The 21,179-nt window shown below is 37.0% G+C and overlaps 1 protein-coding gene across 2 annotated transcripts in view; it reads left to right on the plus strand.

Moving 5' to 3' along the window:
- The first annotated feature begins 2,261 nt into the window (after nt 1–2,261).
- ADA2 (adenosine deaminase 2) overlaps nt 2,262–21,179 on the plus strand; it is a 117,019-nt gene continuing 98,101 nt past the window's right edge. The window contains exon 1 of one of the 2 annotated variants that reach the window (XM_074194960.1): nt 2,262–2,443. The gene's annotated coding sequence lies outside the window, so the exon portion shown is untranslated. Of the gene's footprint in view, nt 2,444–9,455; nt 9,603–21,179 lie in introns of those variants that run through there. The other variant, XM_074194961.1, reaches the window with a different exon arrangement.

Raw genomic sequence — 21,179 nt, forward strand, 5'->3', positions numbered from 1 at the left:
CTCAGAATACATTGCCATAATCACAGAGGGAAGGCAATCCCCTTAATGGGAGACTGAGAAAGCCTTCTTTAGAGGTGGATTTTAACCTAGAATAGCAGGAGCTGGAGTCGAGGAAAGAGAATTCCAGATGTGAAGTCAAGTCTGGAGTTTTCCAAGAGGAGCTGCAAGGAGACCAGGATCAGTGAATTGTAGAGTATGTTGAAGAGAGAGGTGTAGGAAGACTGGAAAAGTAGGAGGGAGCCAGTTTAGGAAGGACTTTGAATGCCAAACAAAAGAATTTTATATTTGATGCTGGCAGTTATAGGGAGCACCACTCCGTTGCACAGCAAGAGTGATATGGTCAGACCTGTGCTTTAGGAAGATCAATTTGACAATTTAATATAGTTGCTTTGTGGTGAGGAGAGATTTGAGGCAAGAAAACTAATTAGTAGGTTATTGAAATTATCCAGGCAAGAGTTGACCTGCATCAGGGTGGTGGCAGAATCAGAGGAAAGAAGGAGGTTTACATGAAAGATATTTTGAAAGAAGAAATTAACTGGACCTGGCAATAACTCAGATTCTGGAGTGAAAAATTGAGGATGACATCTAGATTGCAAGTCTGGGTAACTGGGAAGATGGTGATGATCTCAAATTGAAGCATTGGAGTAATTGAATAGTTAGGAAGAAGGGAGGGCTTGGGGGAAAAGATGAATTCTGGTTTTTTTTGGCAAGGCAATGGGGTTAAGTGGCTTGCTCAAGGCCACACAGAGCTAGGTAATTATTAAATGTCTGAGGTTGGATTTGAACTCAGGTACTCCTGACTCCAGGGCCGGTGCTCTATCCACTGCGTCATCTAGTCACACAAATTCTGTTTTGAACAGACTTAGCTTAAGATGTTTACAAAGACATCCAATTCTAGATGTCCAGTAGGCAGACCAGAGCTCAAAAGTTAGGGCTGGATAAGTAGATCTGAGAATAATCTTCATGAGATAACTGAATTCATGGAAGGTGATAAGATAACTAAATAAAATGGTATAGAAAGAGAAGAGAGGAGGTCTCAGTACATAACCTTGGGGACCTCCATGATTAAGGGGTTTGACCTAGATGAAAATCCTGAAAAGACTAATGAGGACTAGATATGTAGGTTGGAAGAGGATCAAGAGAGAGTAGTGTCACAAAAGCATAGAGGGTATAAAAATAAAAGAATGACTGTGGCAGAAGTCACAAAGAAGTCAAGAAGTCTATCAACTGAGTGTATGGCCTTTAGATTGAACAATTAAGAGATCATTGGTAACTTGGGGGGAAAAACAGTTTCAGCTGAATGATGAGGTTAGAAGAGATTCAAAGGAGAGGAAGTTGAGATACTGAGAATTTTCTTAAGTGTGACTTTTAAAAAAATTTTTTCAAGGCTTTTGCAAGGCAAATGGGGTTAAGTGGCTTGCCCAAGGCCACACAGCTAAGTAATTGTTAAGTGTCTGAGGCTGGATTTGAACTCAGGTACTCCTGACTCCAGGGCCAGAGCTCTATCCACTGTGCAACCTAGCCACCCCCAAGTGTGATTTTTTGAGGGGACAGTGGTTTGTTTGTAAGCAGTAGAAGGTAACCAGTAGACATGGAGGGTCAAAAGATTAGTGAAACAGGCTAAGTTAGAGGAGGGAAGAGATGTATCACTTCTGCAAGGAGAAGGGCATTTTCTTCAAGTGAGACAGATTGAAGGAGATAGTGAGGGGAAAAAGCAATTGAGTGATGTGAAATGATGAGGAGGAGAAAAGACGGAACTCTTAGTGAATGACCTTATTTCAGATCATTCATCATTCCCCACTCTCTCCACTCTCTTTGCCTCCTCCAAAATAGAAGAGAATTCTATTTTTAAAAAAATTTCAGAACAATCAGACCAACCTTATTTTCCCCTTTTCCTCCCTCTGTTGTTCTCCATGGGTAGGAAAGTTCAGAATGCAAAGTTTGAGAATCTGTGACCCAGAAGTCATGTCTAAACAACTTCTCTTAAAAAAAAAAGCAGTCAGGCGGGGTCACACTCAATTTCTCGTCCCTGCAGCCAGAAGCCAGCAGCCAGTCCCCTAGACTTGGAAGGACTGTACCAAGGGAAGGGGAGATGTGCCAACAAAATATCTCCTCTGGACCTTGTTTAGCCTTCTGGCAAACAGCTGCTAAGTGACCTAGTCCAGAAACTCCCAGTCACTTAGACCTCTCACTGCTGTACCAGATGGGTGGGGCTAAGAGTTCCTTGGAAAGTGTAAGCCGAGTTAAAAAAAAAAAAGAAAAAGAAAGAAAGAAAAGAAAAGAACTAATAATTCCCGGGGACACAGAATCTGAAACTTGAGACTCTCGACTAGGGAGGCCTTTCACAGAGGGAGGGAGAAAGAGGAAGAAAGAAAGAGAGAAAGAGGGTTAAAGAGAGTCTAAACTCCGTGGTCAGCACAAAGAGCTGAGCACAGCTTGAACCGTGAGTACTCTTAGTGTCTCCATAGTTATTTATTTGCCTTGGGAGAGCCAAGAGAATCACTGCCTATGGGGGAAGAGTGAATTCAACTTTGAGGAGACTTGGCTCCACTTAGGGATTTACCTACTGCAAGTCCACCTTCTTCCACTACTTCCCCCCCCCCCCCACCATGAAAGATTCCCTGTCCTGCCTTGTAACCCTCTCCTCCCCCATTTACAGGGATTGTAAATGAGGGTGAAACATTTTGTTTGAGAGGTAAACATAATTTATTCAACAGCAAAAATATTGAATGAATAGAGCCGGTCATTCTCCCTACTTAAACTTTATGGTTAGAGAGAAATAGCTGTCAAAGATAACTCGAAAGGGACAGTTCTCAACAATAAATTCAGACCCATTTTTACACAATAGGGTTTTTTCCCAAGTTAGCAATAGTAGAAGTAAAATTTCCAATTTAGTTTACCAAATCACTGGAAAAGGTGCTTAGTGTTATGATGAGAGTTATCAAAGAAGTCTATGGTGCACTCCCCACTCTTAGGAGAGCATACACAAAAAAGCAGAGCTGAGAGGCAGGCAGCTCAAATGACTGGCTAGAGATGTGGCCTTGAAGTCAGCTGGACTTGGACTTGAGTCCTTTTTTCTGACCTGTTAATTTCTATGATCTTGAGCAGTTTGTGCTACTTCACATTGCCCCAGGCAACTCTTTAAGACTTTAAGCTACTGTTAATATTGGTGGAAGGAGTTTCCTTACTAAGGAATTTCTTATACTCTTGAAAGTTCTGGGCAAAAATAATAAAATGCTTAATTAAAAATTATCAAGGGCTAAAATGGAGGGTATGGTCAATAAGGACCACGCGTGATCAGAAAATTCAGTTCTGACTAGATGTGGAGTGAAGGCTATTGGTAAAATAAGCCATCCTGTAGTTATCATTCTCCCTTTTCTTCAAGAGATCTTCTAAAGGCATCAACATTTTTTCCTGATGTACAGTTGTCACCTGCTGTTTAGTGCTATCTCTAGACAGAAGGGGTTTCTTAAGTAAGTTCACAGGACTAGAGACTGATTTAAATACATTTTTTTCTTTGTATCTCAAGTGCTTAGCCCAATAGATACTTGGTATACAAGAGGCAGATAATAAATGCTTGTTGCTTGATTGTGGGCTCGTAGTTTTCTTTCTGTATTTTATCTTTCCCTGATTTAGGAATTAGGACTACATTTGTTTCATAAAAGAACTTTGGTAGGTTTCTTTCTTTATTAACTTTTGAGAATAAGCAATTTTGAGAATTAGCAAGTTGGAGGGGATCTGACTTTATTTTTATACCCTGTGGGTGCCCAAAAAGCTTTGTTAAGGGAAGCAGACACCACTCAGTTCTTTGTGACCTTTTAGGGAAAACTAATCCTTATTGTGGGGCAGAAAGGAGGAGCTCTTGGATATTGGTTCTATCACACCTTGTTTATTTATGTTTTGTTCATGTGTGTGCTTAAAAGCCAGGTATGTGGGAGGTCACTTCACATTGCAGTGTCTCACACCTCTCATGCATACATATAAATTCCTACTTTCTGGTTTGGCTCATTTATTCTCTTTTTTTTTCCCTCACACTTAAATGTTTAGGTTCCAGAGCCATTACACTCAAACTCTTTCAGAGTTCTAGAAGTAACTTGTTGTTGGGGAAATATATGCTCTCCCTATCCACTACTTTAACTCTTGAGCCCTGTGTGGGACAAATGCTGCTTAAATAAATTTCGAAGATCTCTCAAGGTATGAAGAGAAAGCTTTATTTGTTTCTGGAGGAATGGGCCACAATCAATTACAGAGATTGAGGCAAAGGCAAAAGGCTTAAGAATCACATTTATCCTAACTCAATTCCTGCCCCCCCCACACTGACCCACCCTTGTTAATAAGGAATGTGGTTTTACAATCTAGACTTGCAAACTAATCTAGGGAAAAGAGCATAAAATTCAAACCAAAACTAGATTATCTCTTCAGCCCCAGGAATTGAATGGTTGACTTCAATAGATAAAGTGGGGTCAATTGACTCTTCACCAAAATCCCAGAGATTGCTTTGTCAAGGGAGGAGGGGCACATTAGTTAACTATTCTCCAATATAGAATATTCTACTGAAGAAATCTCAGACTGTATCCCACTCAAGCCCCCATAGATGTTTCTATTTGCACAAACCAGCCATGACCACTGACACTTTTACATTTTGAACATAATTGTTTGCTTAGCAATATGGTTAAAGAAGTAATGGCATCAAGGGCATTCATATATTTTTTAAAAATACAGTATTGGGGTGACTAGGTGGTGCAGTAGATAGAGCACCGACCCTGGAGTCAGGAGTACCTGAGTTCAAATCTGGCCTCAGACACTTAATATTTACCTAGCTGTGTGGCCTTGGGCAAACCATTTAACTCCATTTGCCTTGCAAAAACCTAAAAAAAAAATGAAAATACAGTATTGATAAAGACAATACAATCCACATATAAATTTGAATTATATTGTTGTTCTTATGTATTCTATTTTTGGTTCTGCTTACTTTACTCTTTTCAGCTCCTATTGAGTGCTCAGCCTGAATTCATGAATATCTCAAATTTGGCTTCACACATTTAAAAGCCATATGATCCTGGGCAAATTACTTAACTGCTGTCTACCTCAGTTTCCTTAAATGTAAAATGGGGATAATAATAACACCTATTTCCCAGGGTTGTTGTGAGGATCAAATAAGAAAAAAAATGTATAAAGTACTTAGCAAAATCCTATAGCTATTTAATAATTGTTTGTTTTCTTCCTTCCTCTCAACATCATTCCCTTTCTTTCCTTCTTTTTAAACTTTCCTTTCTTACCTTTTCCCTGCCCTTCTTTCTTTCTTCTTTATGGTGGAATCTCTGGGTTAAAGGATTAGGACATTTTAGCCACTTTATTTGCATAATTCCAAATTGTTTTTCAAAATGGTTATACTAATTTACAATTCCACTAACAATCTTATCACAACTCTTTCAATATTGATTATTACCATCTTTTTGTCATCTTTGTCAATTTTCCACATGCCAGATGAAATCTTAGGGTTGTTTTGATTTGCATTTTCAGCTCTTTGGAGGAATTATTTGTATACTTTGACCACATCTCTAGAAGGGAATGACTTTTCTGTCTCTCTCTTTCTTAGTTGTCTATATATCTTAGCTACAAAATGTTTACTCTCACTCAAATTTCTCCTTCCTTATCTTAGGTGCCTTAACTTTGTGAAGTCTTTCAGTTTCATGTAATCAAAGTTATACATTTTATCTTTTATAATTCCCTCTATTCCCTTATTTGGTTAAGACTATATCTCCTGTCCACATCTGTGAAAGATCCATGATCTATGTGTCTTCTTTTTTTAAATAGAATTATTTTTGATATTAAAGTTATATATCCATTTGGAATTTATTGTGAATATGACATAAGGTATTGGTCTAATTGGTCTAAGGCTGTCTAATTTTTGCCAAACTGTTTCCCAGTTTCCCAGAAGTTTCTATCACATAGGGAGGTTTTTTCATAAGTAATTTATATTTTCTGATTTATTGAAACCTACATCATCGGTTTATCTTTGTGCACAATCTCTTTTCTAATTTGTTACAATGATATTCTTCATTGTTTTTTAACCAATTTTAAACAGTTTTGATGATGGTTGATTTATAATATGGTTTAAGGTTGCAAGTACTACTCTCCCTTCAACCATATATTCCTTTGGTATTTTCAGTTCTTTCTTCAAATGAATTTTTTTTATTATTTTATCAAGTTCTGTAAAGCATCTCTTTGATCATTTGATTGGTGCAGCATAAAAATGTAAATTAACTTTTGTAGTTTTGTCCTTTTAAATTATATTTGTATAGCCCAGGTTTGAGCACTATCTCTCCAGCTTCCTGTTCTTTATTTTTTTTTAAGAAAAGTACTTTGTTAATGAATCTATGCAAGTATTTTGTGGGCTTTAATAGATTGATCCCTAAATATTTTATGCATTTGTAGTCATTTTGAATGGGATTTCCCTTTAAATTGTTGGCTCAGATTTTATTATTAAATACTATTATTATTGCTTTATTATTATTATTATTATTATATAAATATGATGTTGATTTTTGTGGGTTTATTTTGTACCGGGGAACTTCATTGAAGTCATTATTCAAATTAGTACATTTTCTATTTCCCTTGATATTTTTAAGTAAACCTTTATGTCACTAGAAAACAAATAATTTTATCTCTTCTTTGACTATCTTTAAGCCTTTAATTCTTTCTTTGCCTTTTGGCTATTGCTATCATTTCTAGAACTATATCAGATAATAGTGGGGAAAGTGAACATTTTTCCTTTACTATATTTATTAGGAAAGTTTCTAGCATCTCTTTATGATGATGGCACTTGTCTCCAGTTGCCTCTACCCTTTAGTTCTCTCTGGCTGAACACTTGCTACATTGCATCCTCAGGGATAGCAGTCTTCTACTTTCCTATAGCTGCATATCCTCTGAAAGGTAGGGGGTGCATGGGTGCAGAATTGAGTTCTCTTGCTTCCTGTCATAGAATGGATGGGTAAGGAGATGGGTAAAGGTACACAAACTGTAGCAGCATCAAGCATGGCAATTGTTGAGTGGAATCCCAAAGCACAAACCTGTGGGTCCCAAGTGCAGCCCTGCTAGAATATGGGATTTGGTGAGGATGTATGTGCTGAGTGAGCTCATTAGGGGCTGTTAATTCATCAATTCATTACCTTGTTTTGTTTGTGCATAATTCTTATTTTGTAGAGTTTTGAGAGGTTGTAAGGATCAGAGAAAAATTCTGTTACTGCTCATATGATCCCTATTGTCTCAGGCCATTTAAAAGACACTAACAATTTTGACTAACTGACTAAGTGAAAGAAAGCTGCTCCCAACTCCTCATGCAAGGAATTAGAACTCAATCCCAGATCTGCTGGGGCCACCAGGCACAGTGTTCATTCCACTATACTGTATCCATCTGTATCCAGAGAAAGAACTGTGGAGTTTGAACAAAGACCTTTAATTTAGAAAAAAAAAAACCCCAAAATAAAGCTGATATCTTATTGTCTGATCTTGCTATCTCATACTTTATGTTTCTTCCTTAAGGATATTTTTCTCTCATCACACACATTCAATTCAGATCAATGTATACCATGGAAACAATGTAAAGACTGGAAAATTGCCTTCTGTGGGGGGTGGGGTGGGGAGGGAAGTAAGATTAGGGGAAAAACTGTAAAACTCAAACCTTTATAATTAAAAAAAAAATCTAATTGCTACCCAGATATATCCTTGGCTCCCAAATCACATTATGGCTTTTGGTTGATGTTCCTTGGAGGGAAGATTTTTCTTGTCAGGGCAGTGTCCCTTGCTTCCCCCTTTTCATTTTGAGTGGACCACAAATGAGTCACAAGATGAGCAGCCATGAAAAGTAGTCACAGATCCAGTATTCCATTACTTTCCTAAATTTCTAGATTTCTGTGGAAGATACAACTATGCTCCCAGTCATTCAAATTCACAACTTTGATGTCATCTTCAACTTCTAAGTCTGCATATCCAATCTCCTTAGTTTCCTCTGTCCACATATCCAATCATTTGCCATAGTTTGTATCTTTTATCTCCACAACACTCACATCTGTCTCCTTACTCATACAGCTATCATCATAGTTCAGGTCCCCATCAGATCTATTATCTGAACTATTGCAATAACTTCACAATTAACTTTCCTGAATCAAATCTTTTCTCCAATTCCTCTTTTGTACACTGATCACATAATTCCATTGCTTCAGTAAATTCCAGTGTCTCTCTAAAGATCCTAGGAAAAAATATTATTTCAGCTCTCTCTTACTCTTTTAAATTTCTATTTTTGTTTAAGTTTTATAAAGTACATAATTATTAGGGTATACACAATATAAATACACAATATAATATAATACACAATATAAATAAATATGTATTAGGTATGCATGTCCAAAAGTTTTTTATTGATACAAGTGCACAATTAAAAAACTTTGATCATCACCATCTTAGGCATTTTATAATAGTGGCTACCAGTCTGAGGAACTTGCATTTATGAGGAAGCTTGTCAGGGGTTATGGGAATATTTGATAAATAATCATTTTATACTACTAAAATTAATGTTTTTATATTAGCTCTTATGTATATGTAATTAGTAAACCCTGGGATTTATTTTTAAATATTTAATATTAATAATAAAATATTGTAAAAATAATTTAATATTTAAAAAATATTTAATATAGAAAAATTTACAAAAAGCCAAAGGGGCACAGGGCCTGAAAAGTTTGGGAACCTCTGCTTTTAACTACATCTGTGGGGCCTACTACTGTTTGGCACTAGGGACCTATTAAATAGCAACAATTGAGAGCTTCTGACTCCCAAACCCCAAGTCTGTTGTGACAACCTATATTTTGAAAAAGGACTTAATTAGTAGGAGAGAGAAAGACAGCACTCCCAGGATGCACTTCTGGTCCTGACGCTGTTCAAACTAACCTCTTGCCTCCTGGTCTTTTTGACCTCCATTCTAGGACTCCCTGTACTGTTTCCTTTTGGGGATTACTTCCCCCAGCTTTTACTGTGTCTGGCTCTGGCTCTGTAGCTAGGAACCCTGCTGGGCTATGGCTAGGCTCCTGCACTGTTCTATATTAACCCTTTCCAGCCTTCCTGTACCTGGAGAAGGAACCCTTGGATAAAGCCACTGGACAGTCTATGGCCGCAAAAGGGGGGGTTGATGCCAAAAGTCCATTTTCCTGGGGATCACTTTGGGGAAGGAAGGACAGCTGTTTTGTTTGAAGGGACTCTGTGTGAGGAGGACTGAGATCAGACAGCTCTGTAAGCACATTTCTCATTGACCACTGTGGGAGGAGCATGGAAAAACTAGGGAACATTGCAGGAGGGAAGAGAGCTTTCAGCTGCTGCTGCTGCTCCAGGGACATTTGGCTTGAGGGAGGAATAGAGGGAGAGAGCAAGCTGAAGAAGGGGTGGGACTTGGGGACTAGGGCCGCATCCTGGGCGAAGAGGGAGCAGGTGGCTAGTTGTTTTGCTGCTCAGCTGTTTTGTGTCCAGGAGCCCGAGAGAGACAGAAGCAGCTGGGAGGAGAAAAAACAGCCCAGCCAGGGGGCCTATTGGTCTTTCTGCCTTTGCCACAGGTTCGTAAACTAAAGCAAAACTACCAGAGAATGATTAATGTAGGTAAAACCCTGAACTCTACTCAGCAGTGTGCCTTTCTGATGCATATGCTGGTTTGTGCCTATGCAAATACCCTGGCAATGCTGCCTTCCCACATGCTCTGGTCTGAGCTGAAACAGATACCCTGGTTGGGCACCCCTTCTGAGTTCATGCTGGCATATGCCCATAGAAATACCCTAGAGCATAGCCTACTACACTTCCATATATAAAGTGGCAAATCTTTGGGGGACAGATGAACCACATCCCTTGCATTAACTTCGTTATCTGCCCTGAGCTGGCCAATAGAAATGAAGTGGGGGGGGGTCTTGGTAGCTTTCCCTTTGGTGTCCTAGTCCCCAGAGTTTTTCCTTTCATTCCAGCCCAACTTGGATTTATTTTGCTAATAGGCAAAGCCCTGTGTGGCTTCTATCAATCTTCTTCATGCCTCAGTGCTTGTCTTTCATTTAGTGTCCTTTGTAACTCAAGTTGAGATGCAGCTTAGTAAGCCTTGATGTTTTTTAAACCCGGTTCATAAAACATGCCGACTCTAATGCATACATTTATCATCACACAACTATCTGGGAAGCAGTTCTATTTAATTATGGTGTAATTTCATTTTGCCCCATGGCTGTTTCTCAAATTTATTTATTTTTGTTTGTTTAATCAAAACATTTGCTGGAGCTTCTGCAGTCTAGAAGTCTATTCTTTTCTCCCCCTTTCTCCCAGAGGAGAGTCAGAATTTCCAGAGGCCTTAGTCTATGCAGCAAGCATGTTGCTCTTATCTTTCTCTTTCTCTATTTTTTGTCTGTATCTGTCTTTGTCTTTGTCTCCCTCTCTGTTTTCCTGTCTCTCCAATCCAGGAAGCACAAAGCCAGGGTGCTCTGTTGACAAAGGCTTTGGTTTGTTGGCTCTGGGCCTGCTGGTCATAGACACTGTAAGAAATGAAACTGCCTTTTACAGAAATCTACAATGCAGTCTTTTTCTGCCTTCCTTCTAGTCCTGGATCCACTTGTTATACCTTGTGGCTTTGGACAGGTCACTTCCATTTATAAAATGCAGTGGTTGAAGTATGTGATCTTTAATGTCTTTTTCAGGCCTAACAATTTAAGGGATTGGCATTGGCTTTCCAAATTTTAATTTCTTCCTTTAAACCATCCTGGATAAAAGTGTACTTTCTCAAAGATTGTGATCTAGTAAAATTACGACAACCAAGTATGGAAATTTAGGTGCTTAGTAGCTCCCCTCATGCTTTCATGATGGGAAAGCTTTGACATCAACTGTTTAAAAAGTCAACTATTTTTTTTATTAAAGATTTTATTTATTTTGAGTTTTGAGTTTTACAGTTTTCCCCTAATCTTGCTTCCCTCCCCCCACCCCACACAGAAGGCAGTTTGTCAGTCTTTACATTGTTTCCATGGTATACATTGATCCAAATTGAGTGTGATGAGAGAGAAATCATATCCTTAAGGAAGAAACATAAAGTATAAGGGGTAGTAAGATCAGACAATAAGATATCAGTTTTTTTCTAAATTTAAGATAAATAGTCGTTGGTCTTTGTTCAAACTCCACAGCTGTTTCTCTGGATACAGATGGTATTCTCCATTGCAGAGAGCCCCAAATTGTCCCTGATTGTTGTACTGATGGAATGAGCTAGTCCATCAAGGTTGATCATTGCCCCGATGTTGCTGTTAGGGTGTACAATGCTTTTCTGGTTCTGCTCATCTTGCTCAGCATCAGTTCATGCAAATTCCTCCAGGTTTCCCTGAATTCCCATCCCTCTTTGTTTCTAATAGAACAAAAGTGTTCCACAGCATGCATAGACCACAGTTTGTTAAGCCATTCCCCAATTGAAGGACATTCACTTGATTTCCAATTCTTTGCCACCACAAACAGGGCTGCTATGAATATTTTTGTACAAGTGATGTTTTTACCCTTTTTCATCATCTCTTCAGGGTATAGACCCAGTAGTGGTATGGCTGGATCAAAAGGTATGCACATTTTTGTTGCCCTTTGAGCATAGTTCCAAATTTCTCTCCTGAAACTTTGGATGAGTTCATAGCTCCACCAACAATGTAATAGTGTCCCAGATTTCCCACAACCGTTCCCACAATGATCATTATCCTTTCTAGTCATATTGGCCAGTCTGAGAGGTGTGAGGTGGTACCTCAGAGAAGCTTTAATTTGCATTTCTCTAATAAGTAATGATTTAGAGCAATTTTTCATATGACTATGGATTGCTTTGGTCTCCTCATCTGTAAATTGCCTTTGCATATCCTTCAACCATTTATCAATTGGGGAATGGCTTTTTTTTTTTTTAAATTTGACTCAGTTTTCTGCATATTTTAGAAATGAGTCCTTTGTCAGAAACATTAGTTGTAAAGATTGTTTCCCAGTTTACTACATTTCTTTTGATCTTGGTTACAGTGATTTTGTCTGTGCAAAGGCTTTTTAATTTAATGTAATCAAAATCATTTAGTTTGTTTTTAGTGATGTTCTTCATCTCTTCCTTAGTCAAACTGCTTCCCTTTTCATAGATCTGACAGGTAAACTAGTCCTTGATCTTCTAATTTATTTATAGCATTGTTTTTTATGCTAAATCCTGTATCCATTTGGATCTTATCTAACCCTAACCCTAACCCTAACCATATAGGGTGTGAGGTGTTGGTCTAATCTAAGTTTCTTCCATACTAACTTACAATTTTCCCAGCAGTTTTTATCAAAGAGGGAGTTTTTATCCCAATAGCTGGACTCTTTGAGTTTATCAAACAGATTACTGTAATCATTTCCTGCTATTGCACCTAGTCTATTCCACTTGGTCCACCACTCTATTTCTTAGCCAATGCCAGACAGTTTTGATGTTATCGTCAACTATTTTGCAAGCTCAATTGTGTTCCTATATAATAGAGTATAGGATTACACTGTACTCACTCTGAGATTATGAGCACTGGGAGCCACTGTTCAGGAAATCTTTCCTCTACCACCTTCCCATGACTTTCCCACCAATCTTTCTATTCTCTATTGAACCTTTTAAAGCAGTATGTTCTAGTAGAAAGTGATCTAGCTTTGAAGGTAGAGGGCCTGGTTCTGCCACTTACCAAGATCTATGCCATCTTGGGCAAGTCTCCTTTGCCTATAAAGAGAGGGGATTGAAGGTCCTGTGTTTAATTCTCCAATTTGCTGTTTATGACTTGTGTGACTTTAGGTAAGTCACTTAATTTTCTTAAACCTCGGTTCCCTTACCTATAAATAAGGGACATGTACTAGTGATTTCTGATTTTTTTTTAGGTTTTTTTGCAAAGCAATGGGGTTAAGTGACTTGCCAAGGCCACACACCTAGATGATATCTTTTTAAGATCTTAGTCTACAAACCTATATCAAATCTATAGAAATATATCTATTCAAATCTATAGAACAGTCTCTTCTAATTTTGGATCCTTGATCTATCAGTCCCAGAGTATGTCATGATGGATACAGAAGTAGATGATACTGTTTCCTGGTTTTTAGATGCTTTGTTGAGAAGTCTTGTTAGGGAGAAAATTACATTCAAAGTATTTAGAATTTACTGGCATCTTTTTTCTTAGGATCTAGAAGAGGTATAAACAAACTTGTTCTGAAAGCTGAGAATGGTTTGTACATTTTAAAATACTTTCACTCCCTTGTGGGATTTGGGGTGAGTATTAGTCTGTTAACCCTTGATCTAGAGCAATCTATATTATAAATCTTTTTTTTTATGTGAATGGCTTGACACACACAAATATGTGTATATATAGTGGATTATTGCAAATTTAATCTTTCATTGAGATTTTGATATACAGACATATATTATTATAAATACTAATTAATATTATAGAATTGTTATATTTTTCTTCCCACATTTATAATATATGTGCATATTTTGTTCTGTATATCCCAAAAGTCTTAGTGCATTTAAAAATTTTAATAACATCAGAAATTTAAGGGATACAAACTTAGCAAATCTTTATTTGAAAGTTTAACTATTTTATTTCTGTCAAACACTTATTTTTATGATTTTAAAAAATAATAAATTTTTAATTTTAATAAGATGGACCACCCTATCAATATGCATTGTGTGTATGAATTTTGGAATGATACTTTCTTTTCTTTTTTTTAAGGTTTTAAATTTATTTTTATTAAAGGTATTATTTGAGTTTTACAATTTTCCCCCAATCTTGCTTCCCTCCCCCCCCCCCCCAGAAAGCACTCTGTTAGTCTTTACTTTGTTTCCATGTTGTACCTTGATCCAAATTGGGTGTGATGAGAGAGAAATCTTTGGAATGATACTTTCTCAAACTGGTAGCTTAGCAGAAGATGTCCTCTTGCTTGGTCACCTCTGTCATCTGATCTGATTCCATTAGACCTTTTTAAGGGGGAATTATGTCAAAACTGTCATCTTTGTATCAAAACCTCTTTCTTTGGATGATCATTAGGTTAGGATTACAATTGTAATCCTTTCAGTCACAGAAAAGCATCTGACTAGAGTGATGTATATAGCACAAGATGGTGGATATGTTGAATTTTATTTATTTATTTATTTTTGTAAGGCAATGGGGTTAATTGGTTTGCCCAAGGTCACACAGCTAGGTAATTATAAAGTGTTTGAGGCTGGATTTGGACTCAGGCACTCCTGACTCCAGGGCCGGTGCTCTATCCACTGTGCCACCTAGCCGCCCCGATATGCTGAATTTTAAAAAGGAATGTCAATATTTTAAAATGTTAAATAACTAACCTTTTAGATGCATTTTATAAGTTTCTTGCATTTATATTTCTGAAGTTATATTAAAGCTTAAAATTTCACCAAGACATTTGGACATCCTATATTTTGAACAAGTAGAGTAAAGTGTATTTGGTGTTTTACTAATGATTTTCCAGAAACTGAAAAAATATTTTGCCTGTAGGAAGAATGTAACATTAGTGTCAAAAACTCTTTCCCCGGGAAACTTATCTTTAAAAGCTAGTAGAATCTTGAGGAAAGTTACAGCTTAACTATTATCTGGAGACCATTAACTGTCATGGCTAGAGAGATTATGTGAAGTACAAAGAGAAGTATAGATTGATGGAGTAAATTTATCTTTGAGAAAGACTAAAGACATTTTCTGAGAAGATGGAGTTTAACTCTTGCTTTGAAGAAAACATCTTAAAGAGAATTCTTGAGAATCTTTGCCATCTTGAGAGAGCTGAATGATAGGACTGCTTTTCCAGAATTGAGGGGAAATTAGCAATTGACATAGATATGATCTTTCTCATTGTGATACATACTTGAAAAATTTAAATATGTCTGTTTTGTTTGTAACACTTAATTAATGATATACTGAGAAACATTGATATTTGTTACAGGAAAAGATTTTTTTCCCAATTTAGATAATTAAAAGCTTATAACTATTTAGTAAATCAGAAAATACCTTTTAATTGTCTTAGAACCTATGATCAGAATTCACAAGGAAATGAACTGGGAGCAAGTAGAGAGGGGATAAGAATTGATTTTGCTGACAACCACTATAGTAGTTTAGTGAACTAACCTCAAAGTAGGTTATAGAAGGAGCAATGGCTAAAACTCCCCCCCTTTGACAAAAGAGTTTGGTAGTTAGAATGATGGTAGTTTAGAAGGAAGCTGGAAATAGCATTGGGGATCAAAGAATATTTCATTTCCCCCTACCTTAAGTGGGGAAATGGGAGTGAGTGGTGATGGTGGTGATGATATATGAGTGAAATTACAAACAGTACTGGAAAGTGGCCAAGGAAACTATCATTAAGAGGAAAATAAGTCTCAGGAAGTATAAGATCTAAGTAGTGAGAAAGGAGAAGGTTTAAAAATGAAAGCTAGTTTCTTACCTATGGGGCAGGCACTCCAGAAAGCACATTAGAACATATGAATAATAGTTATAAAAAATATAACACAATAGTCGATACATATAATAGTCATAATAAATATAAAATTATATATGTGTCCTTTGTTGGATGATGTGATACAGAAGAGCTAAAAGGTTGAACTCCTAGAAAAAAGAAAGAAGGAAATAGGGAAACCAGTTAGGAGGTTGAATACTATAGGACAAGCTAGAGGTCATGAGGTTTGAATTAGAATCTTATGACTAGAGAGAAGGGGAAAGATAATGTGGAATTAGGATGAAGAGGGAAGAGTCAAGGATGACTCAAAAGTTTTTAAACATGGATGACTCAATGATATAGGAAAGTTTAGAGGAAAGGGATCTTTGAGTGGGGGAAGGAGAAAAGGGGGAGAAACATTTAGGTAATGTTTAAATTGAAATGTTGATGGGATATCTTGGTGTTGTCTACCAGGCAATTGGAGTCCAGAAGAAAGATTGGGCCTAGTCATATATATTTGAGAGTCATATGCTTAAATATTCTTATTAAATCTGTGGAAGTGGAATAATTACCAAGAGAGAAAGTAAACATAGAGAAGAGGTAAAGACTCAGAATAGAGCCTTTAGGGAGATACATACTTACTGGGAGGGAAATGAATTCTACAAAGGAGATATGGAATAAATGATTAGACAAGGAGGAAAATCAGGAGACAGAAATCACATAAGCCAAGGGAGGAAAAAGTCTTAGAGTCAGGGAGACCTGGTGTCAAATTTTACTTCTAACATATATTGGCAGTATGATCCTGGGCATGTTACTTAACCTTTCAGGGACTTGGACAGCTCTTTATTTTAAGGTTTCAGATTAGGTGCTAATATTTTTGTTGTGGTTGTTGTTGTTATTTTTGTGTTTTTGCAGGCAATGGGGTTAAGTGACTTGCCCAAGGTCACACAGCTAGGTAATTATTAAGTGTCTGAGCCTGCATTTGAACTCAGGTCCTCCTGACTCCAGGGTTGGTACTCTATCCACTGCACCACCTAGCCGCCCCAGATTAGGTGCTAATCTGCAATAATAGAAGGAATTTCTTCTCTGACAGTTCCTATTACCAATGAAATCACAGATCTAGTAAATAAAAATCCACATGTAGGTCAAGTAGCATGAGAACTGAGTTCCTTAAACAGAGAGAGGGAATTCAGTTTTAAATGAAATTATAGATTTCAAGGGGTTTGGAAATGAATAGGAGTGGGGAATTGGAGATAAATAACATAGATGTCTTTTTCTAGGAGTCTGGCTATGAATAAGAGATGTGGTATTGCTTAATGAATAAAAAGTTGGCCTTGAAACCAATCATAGGGAAGATGCCAATCTTCATTGGTAGAGAAAGTTCCACAAAAAGATTTCCCAATTCCAGTGAGATGATAGGTTCAATCCCTATCACCTGACCATCTCTTCTCCCTGTCTTTTTTTGTTTTTGCCTGGCACATAGTAAAAGTGTTAATAATTGCTTAATGCTTTCTTGCCTGCCTATCTTATATTTAGAACTAGGAGAAACCTCTTCATTTTACAAATGCAGAAACTGAGGTGGAGCTAGATGAAATGATTTATCCAGCTGCACACCAATAAAAATGGCAAAAAAGAAGATTTGAACTCCTGATTTCTAATTACAAAGTAGGCACCCTTTCCACAGCACTATACTGGATCCTTAGCATAAGCACAGAAAGCAGTGGCTCAGATGAATAAAACCTTGGTCATTGATTTAGCTGGGTACCACTGTACCTCTCACTTAGCTCTTTTTTTTGTAAGATTTTATTTATTTTGAGTTTTACAATTCCCCCCCCCCCCCAATTCTGGCTTCCCTCTCCCCACCCCATCACAGAAGGCATTCTGTTAATCTTTACATTGTTTCCATGGTATACATTGATCTCAGTTTAATGTGATGAGAGAGAAATCATATCCTTAAGAAAGAAAAATAAAGTTTAAGAGATAGCAAAATTATAAAATAAGATAATGGTTTTTTCCTAAATTGAAGGTCTTTCGTCTTTGTTTAAACCCCACAGTTGTTTCTCTAGATACAGATGTCATTCTCCATTGCAGATAGCCCCAAACTGTCCCTCGTTTGTTGCACCGATGGAATGGGCATGTCCATCAAGGTTGATCATCAACCCATGTTGCTGTTAGGGTATACAGTGTTCTTCTGGTTCTCACTCAGCATCAGTTCATGCAAATCCTTCCAGGCTTCTCTGAATTCCCAACCCTCCTGGTTTCTAATAGAACAATAGTGTTCCATGACATACATATACCACAGTTGGTTAAGCCATTTCCCAATTGAATGACATTCACTTGATTTCCAATTCTTTGCCACCACAAACAGGGCTGCTATGAATATTTTTGTACAAGTGATGTGATGTTCTGACCCTTTTTCATCATCTTTTCAGGGTATAGACCCAGTAGTGGTATTGCTGGATCAAAGGGTATGCGCATTTGTTGCCCTTTGGACATAGCCAAATTGCTCTTCAGAAAGGTTGGATGAGGGGCAGCTAGGTGGTGTAGTGGATAAGAGCACCGGTCCTGGAGTCAGGAGTACCTGGGTTCAAATCCGGTCTCAGACACTTAATAATTACCTAACTGTGTGGCCTTGGGCAAGCCACTTAACCCTGTTTGCCTTGCAAAAAAAAAACCTGAAAAAAAAAAGGTTGGATGAATTCACAGCTCCACCAACAATGTATTAGTGTCCCAGATTTCCCACATCTCTTCCAACATTGATCATTGTCCTTTCTGGTCATATTGGCCAGTCTAAGAGGTGTGAGGTGGTATCTCAGAGATGCTTTCATTTGCATTTCTCTAATAAGTAATGATTTAGAGCAATTTTTCATATGAGTATGGATCTCTTTGATTTCCTCAGTTTCAAATTGCCTTTGCATATCTTTTGACCACTTGTCAATTGGGGAATGACTTGTCTTTTTAAAAATTTGACTCAGTTCTCTGTATATTTTAGAAATGAGTCCTTTGCCAGAAATACTAGTTGTAAAAATTGTTTCCCAATTTACCACATTTCTTTTGATCTTGGTTATAGTGATTTTGTATGTGCAAAAGCTTTTTAATTTAATGTAATCAAAATTATCTAGTTTGTTTTTAATGATATTCTCCATCTCTTCCTTGGTCATAAACTGCTTCCCTTTCCATAGAACTGACAGGTAAACTACTCCTTGATCTTCTAGTTTGCTTCTAATATTGTTTTTTATGTCTAAATCCTCTATCCATTTTGATTTTGGTATATAGGGTGTGAGGTGTGGGTCTAATTTAAGTTTCTTCAATACTAACTTCCAATTTTCCCAATTTAACTCACATTTCTCCAAATTTCAGCAGCTATTTGAAACTGAGTAAATATATGGATTTATACTATTCCATTTTTGGCTCTTACAGGTTATTTTGAGTCCCCAGCCAAATTGTAATATCCTTGAGAATAGGGACTTACAGAATCCATAGAATCCTAGAGTTGGAATGTACTTCAGGTCTTCTAGTCCACTGTCCTCTCTCATCTACAATATACTTTAAAAAATGATCTTCCACTCTCTGCTTAATTACCTTCTGTTGGAGGGAAACTATTAATTTCACATTTCATTTTTGAATAGGTCTAATCCTTATAATAAAAGCTTTTATTTACTTGGAACTTTGAGATTTTAAAAAAGCACTTTAATCACAAAGGGAAAATAGAGCGAATTTTACTATTCCCTCTACATGTGAGGACTGTGCCAACACAGCAAAAAATTTTTGCTGTTATTATTTAGTTGTTTCAGTCATATCTGGCTATTCATGACCCTATTTGAAGTTTTTTTTGGCAAAGATATTTGAGTGGTTTGTCATTTTCTTCTCTAGCTTGTTTAATAGATCATAAGATGTGCAAATTTAGAGACATCTCTTTCCTAAATGTTCATATGCCTAACCTCTAGTAGAGCCTTCTGAGCTCATATTTTGTTTGATCAGCCCAGTCAAGCACACAGTTGAACACACACTGACCCTAACATCATAGTGTCATTTTGATTCTCTTCAATTGTGAAGAACAAAAATGAACAAACTTGTGAGGAAAGAATGATGCAGAGAGGTTGTCCTGTTGCTCAGGGTCATACATGTATGTGTCACAGTAACCACAACATTGTGTGATGATCAACTATGATAGACTTAATTCTTCTCAGCAACACAGTAATCAATGACAATTTCAAAAGAATTATGATGGAAAATGCCAATCACATCCAGAGAAAGAACTATGGAGTTAGAATGCAGACATTATTTTCACCTTTTACATTTGTTTTTTCTTTCACATAGTTTTTTCCCTTTTTTCTGATTCTTCTTTCATATTTATGGAAATATGTTTAACATATTTGTACATGTATAACTTATACCAGGTTATTTGATTTTTTGGGTAAGGGAGGAGGGAGGGAAAAATTTGGAAATCAAAATCTTATAAAAATGAATGTTGATGTAATTGGAAAAATACTATTTTGTGAAGAAAACTATAAAAATAAAAAAATATATGTAATTGGTAAGATCATAGATTTAAAGCTAAAAGGGAATCATTGAAATCAATGAATCAGATGAGGAAATTGATCTCTAAAGAGATTAAGTGACTTATCCATTGTTATAGAATTAGTAAGCATCTGAGTATATCCAAGTTTCTTAACTACAAGCCACTCCTTCTAATATACCAAGTTATTTATCAAGATGATTTGGAAAGAATTATGAATTTGGTGTTAACTAGGTTCAGATCCCTTGTGTGACCTGGGGCAAGTCAGATTAGATTAAGTTCAGTTCAACAAACATTTATTAAATTCTTATTTTGTACAAGTCACTGGAGTTAACTTAGAGAAAAAAAGTCCCTACACTCAAGGAGTTGGCAATTCTATTAGATGATTTCTTTCTTTCTCTTTTAGGTTTTTGCAAGGCAAATGGAGTTAAGTGGTTTGCCCAAGGCCACACAGCTAGGTAATTATTAAGTAAGACCAGATTTGAACCCAGGTACTCCTGATTCCAAGGGCCCATGCTTTATCCACTGCACTACCTAGCCACCCCTTATTAGATGATTTCTAAGACTACTTTCAACTCTTAAGTCTCTGATTCTGTGATCTGGTCATCTTTGGACCACTGCCAGTTTTCCAAATTCCTTCTTTAAAATGTGGTATGCAGATCTAGAGAGGACTCTAGAAGTGACTTGGGCAGGGAAAAACTCAGTGAAACTATTGTATGTAAAGTACTTTGAAAATCTTAAACCCCAAATGCATTTTGCCTATGCTTTGGCTACCAGCCATCTGGCTTTGTCTGAAGGTATTCAGTGAACTTATTGTTCTAATATTTCTAAAAACTACAACTCTCTAAGGCTTGTAGGGTAGAGCTTCTGACCCTGATTCAATATTGATTTAGGGGTATAAAAATGGAATATCTCTTCCTTTCCATCTGACCAACAACCTTTATTTCATATCATTTCACAAACAATCAACATCCTAGCCACAGACATGAATCTGACACTTTTTAATAGTTGTTCTGGGTAGTGCTCAGATTGATTATCATCCACCAATCTTCCCAACTGCACTCTCTAGTGCATAGGAAGAAGAATGAAGGTAAAGAATTGAGGTTATGGGCTTTGCCAGCATCAACTAGGCACATATTTGAAGAAAATGGGGTTTGGGTTGAGGGAAGAAATACTAAGGTTTGGAGCTGCTACTTCC

Source organism: Macrotis lagotis, chromosome 7 (genome assembly GCF_037893015.1).
Source record: "Macrotis lagotis isolate mMagLag1 chromosome 7, bilby.v1.9.chrom.fasta, whole genome shotgun sequence".
Lineage (NCBI taxonomy): Eukaryota > Metazoa > Chordata > Mammalia > Peramelemorphia > Peramelidae > Macrotis > Macrotis lagotis.